Consider the following 4,938-nt stretch of genomic DNA (forward strand, 5'->3'; position numbering starts at 1 on the left):
ACATCCAGAATGATAGGATCTTACTTTGGGAAGCTTCACTCCTTTTTTTGTTTGCTCATTTTGTTTTTTTGAGACTAGATTTTCTGGTGTTGTTCTAGCTGTCCTGAAACTAGTTCTGACAACAAGGCTGCCCTTGAGCTCAGAGATCCACCTGCCTCTGCTTCTGTGCCTGATTTGCTTGTTTCCCTCAGATTCTGGAATGAAAGGCTTTTGCCACCAGACTGGGCAGAATCTTGCCTCCTTAGACAATGCGAATAGATGGTAGGATTTTGTGTTTAAAACCCAGCTTCTGATACTGTAATGGCTGTGAGGGTTCAAGAAGTATAGAGTATAATTAACTAACTGGAGACTTCTCTGAATCAGAAGGTCAAGAACTTGCCCTCAGCATTCCATGGATCAAACCAAGAAGATGATGGAGTTCTGTTCCAGTTTTGTCAAGGAAACATCAGATTCTGAAGAACATGCACTACCCAGTGTACGTGCCTTGCCAGCCCTAAGTACAAGTCTGTACTTGTTCCAAGTTTGTACTATGTTCCAAGTCTGAGCCATGTTGTTTCTTTGGAGAGTCAAGCCACTGCTCTGAGGATGGCTGGATTTTTGATTTGGATCTATACTCATTTTGTGTATTTGAGAGCTTGGAGTACCTGGGATACTACCACAGATTGAATTGTGCCATGAGGAGGGGCACAGATATCTTCCAGAGTGAGAGTCAGAAGGAGCCACCAGTGTCCCCAGGAGACATTGACAATGACAACTGCAAAGATATAGAGAAACCAGAAGAACCCTCAACAAGCTTGCTCAGGGAAAAAGGGCTGGAACTTGAGACCTGTGATGGTGGGACTGCCCTGGCCAGGATAACACTTCTGACAGTCCCAGGCACCTAGGCTGCTGGCCATGGCTTCAAAGGGCTTTGGCCAGAAGAAAAAGTGAAAAGGCCGCTCAGAACTCTGTTTGGTGCCCAAGATCCCCGATGCTTGGTAAGACTTGCAATTAGGGGATCTTCTGTCAGCTTCTTCTATGACAGCTAAGGCACACACAAAGAAATTGTGTCTTTACAGCCATCTGTTTTTCTTTGTTTGTTTGTTTACAGCTTTCTTAATAAACATGTTAAAAAGCTGGAAATTTGTGCTCTTGTTGAAATGGTTTAAGGGAAAAGATGAAGGGTGGAGTAGACACAGATGAGGATACACTACTGTTTCCTACTGTTGGTTACAGGACTAACTGGTAGTTTGTTTTAAAGGAAGTCTTGAGGGGAACTTAGACATCCTGATTCTCATGTGTGCTCTGTGGTAACAAGATAACCAGCACCCAAAGGGCAACTCTGAGAACTTAGAGATAATCTACTGCTGAAGCAACGTGGGTGACAACTGATCTACCCAGATGCTTCCCCTCCAAATTAATCTGGGGCAACTTGCAACTTCATATTCATCCTTTCTTCATTCTGACAGACTAGGCTAGCCCTGAACTCAGATTCTCTTTGCCTTGCCTCTCTATTATGGGGATTAGAGTCCTGTGCAACCACTTCTACACAGGAGAATCTTTCTAGTTTTAGAAATTCCCAGAGCAAATTTCTGCATCACAAGTGAATTCCCCTGCAGAAACAGGAGTGGCTAAGTTGGAAGTTCATGGCACTGCTAGCCCTGACACAGAAAATTCAGCACCTCGCCTTGAGAGTGTGTCATTTTTGTGCTACCAGTCTTGAAAAAGCCTCACATTTTATAAGCCTTAGTTCAGCTGTTGGCCTACCTGAAATTTTAATCTCTCAGTAGAAAATGGATCTTAGGTAGGCATGTTCACTCTGACATGTATCCCTGTGTGTTCAAGGCCGGCCTAATTTACACAGAGAATTCTAGGTCAGATGAGGTTATACAGTAACAGGCCCAAATAAATGAAAGAGGAAAGGAGGGAGGAGGGAAAGAAGGAAGGAAGGAAGGAAGGAAGGAAGGAAGGAAGGAAGGAAGGAAGGAAGGAAGGAAGGACTGAGTGATGGATGGGTCTGAATGACTAGTCTTGCTGCATTTGTGGAGCATAAAAGGAAGCAGTTTGTAAAACAGTGCTCAGGAACTGGGAGAGTCAGCTAGGATCTTTCTCCTGGGATTTCACTTGCACAAGACAATGCCTGGGAAGTTAGTAACTCTCACTCTGCAGCCCACCCTTTCCCTCCAGTGCCACCTGTATTCTCTATACTGTTGAGAGCTTTTGTTGCCACTTCTAGAGATTTGGCATTTGTCACTTGACTCAAACAAGGAAATAGGCTCTGATAAGAATATTAGAAACAGTCACCATGGGCCTTCATTTACTGCTTTGCTGAATTACTGCTTCATGTGATCTCTCTGCTTACTACTTTAATGATTTAGTAATTCTTCAGATCATTAGCCAACTTTTCTCCACACATTTTACCCAGCTACTTTCATGTGACAAAAGGAGACCATGATTTCATGGATCTAGCAAGCCTAGGAACCACAAATGAGAGACATTGGGTATGTCATCTTGACGCTTGGTCATCTATTGGGTGTGACTGTCTGTAGGCACAAGTGTCCGTCTCTATACCATATGACTTCATCCTTCTTCTGAAGGACAATAATTCTTGCACATCTGATTCCCACACCCTCTTCATTCAGTCTTTCACCATTGGAAAAGATAGCTTGATTGGTTATATCACTTAGCCTTTAGAAACAGGACTGCAGTGGGTTCATTGTTTAAGTATCTGGGATGTGTTGATTTTCTGGGCTCCAAGAACATTGGACCTGCAAATGTATTCAGCCATCCATAGATGCTTAACAGCCAGAGGGATAAAATAGAACTCCAACCAGCAAGAGCACCAAATTAAACCAGGTAAGTGGATTAGCAAGCAGATGTATCATTATTTGAGTTATAACATTAAAAACTATAAATATGCATAGAGACCTCCTATAGTGTCATGACAGTCATATAGATAAAGCTGTAAGGCACATAGAAAGGGGCTAAAGTGTTATCTGGGAGTCCCAGATTGGATATTGTAGTGCTACTGTAGAAGCCAGAGGCCTCAAACCAGAACAATGACTCATTGCAATAACATTTTCAGGTAAAGCTGTTTTAAAAAAAAGAGTATATTATGTGACACACCATGACACAACTCAGCTGCATGGACAGTTGTTTTTTATTCATTTATTTGTCTTTATATTTATTTTCTTTGCAGGGTTTTTTCTAGGGCAGAGGGAGGATGTGGAGGGATGGGAAGGTGAGTGGGATTGCGGTGTAAATGTACAATTCACAAAGAATCAGTAACAAGTTTAAAAACATTAAGAATATTATATTTATTAATTTCTATAAATAAAAAAATGCATGGAAGAGCAATTAGAGAACAAATTGGCTACAAATTTAAAGGAGAGCTGAGATATATACATGGGAAGGGTTTGGAAAGAGAAAAGTGTAGAACCATGTTCTTACTAAATAGTAAACTCAAAGTTGTACAAAACGGTATAAAAGTTACCAGATACTGGCTGCACTACCCAGGTCTTGCATTGAAACAATACAGCATTAAAAAAACATATAGACAAATAAAAACCTAACACGGAGCTTTGAAAATGCTTCAGTTGAAAAGTTGTAGTTCAGGTAAATACTGGCAACATATTTTTTTTTCTTTAAAAAAAAATTCTATGTGGCCCCCACTGGCTGCTCCGAAAAGCCATCTTTGCATTGTTCCCGGGTCGTGCTCCGCAGAGCTCACTGCAACCACCTTCGCCGCCCACCGCCTCCTGCAACGCGGACTCCGGCAGCTTTCTTGTCAGAGTCCTCAAACTCCATTAATTCCCCACTCGCTGCATCGGACCACCAGCGTGCCCCACCATGTCAGACGCGGCAGTGGACACCAGCTCCGAGATCACCACCAAGGACTTGAAGGAAGTTGTGGAGGAGGCAGAGAATGTAAGAGATGCACTTGCCAATGGGAACGCTCAAAATGAGGAAAATGGGGAGCAGGAGGCTGACAATGAGGTAGATGAAGAAGAGGAAGAAGGCGGGGAGGAAGAGGAGGAGGAGGAAGAAGGTGACGGTGAGGAAGAGGATGGAGATGAAGATGAGGAGGCTGAGGCTCCTATGGGCAAGCGGGTAGCTGAGGATGATGAGGATGATGATGTTGACGCCAAGAAGCAGAAGACTGAGGAGGATGACTAGACAGCAAAAGAAAAAGCTAACCTTACACACCGTGACCTATTCACCCTCCACTTCCCGTCTCAGAATTTAAACGTGGTCACCTTCGAGTAGAGAAGCAGGCCCCGAGCTGGGCGGTGGTGGCGCTCGCCTTTAATCCTAGCACTTGGGAGGCAGAGACAGGCGGATTTCTGAGTTCGAGGCCAGCCTGGTGTACAGAGTGAGTTCCAGGACAACCAGGGCTACACAGAGAAACCCTGTCTCGAAAAACCAAACAAAAAAAAAAAAAAAGAAAAAAAAGAAAAAAGAAAAGAGAAGCAGGCCCCGCCCACAGCGAGCAGTGCCACCCACAGATGATACGCTCTCCACCACCCCTCCAAAACCACAACATGAATTGGCAACATGGGAGGAAAAAGAACCAGAACTTCCCAGGCCCTGCTTTTTTTCTTAAAAATACTTTAAAAGGAAAATTTGTTTGTATTTTTTATTTACATTTTATATTTTTGTACATATTGTTAGGGGTCAGCCATTTTTAATGATAACGGGTGACCAAACCAGCCTTCAGAGCGATTTCTGTCCTACTTCAGACTTTACTTGTGGTGTGACCATGTTCATTATAATCTCAAAGGAGAAAAAAAAATTGTAAAAAAAGCAAAAACAACAACAACAAAAAGTCTTATTCCAACCATTCCAGTAACTATTTTTGTGTATGTACCTAGCTGTACTATAAGTAGTTGGTTTGTATGAGATAGTTAATAAGGTCAAAGATAAAGTTTTTTTTTTCCTTTTTTTTTTTTTGTCTATGAA

The 4,938-nt window shown here is 42.5% G+C and overlaps 2 pseudogenes; both read left to right on the forward strand.

Annotated features, from left to right (window-relative positions):
• Positions 1-391: 391 nt before the first annotated feature.
• On the forward strand, positions 392-994 carry LOC114636132 (annotated as a pseudogene).
• Positions 995-3,828: 2,834 nt separating this feature from the next.
• On the forward strand, positions 3,829-4,210 carry LOC114636133 (annotated as a pseudogene).
• Positions 4,211-4,938: the final 728 nt, after the last annotated feature.

This window comes from Grammomys surdaster, unplaced genomic scaffold, assembly GCF_004785775.1.
Source record: "Grammomys surdaster isolate TR1022 unplaced genomic scaffold, NIH_TR_1.0 122405, whole genome shotgun sequence".
Taxonomy (NCBI): Eukaryota; Metazoa; Chordata; class Mammalia; order Rodentia; family Muridae; genus Grammomys; species Grammomys surdaster.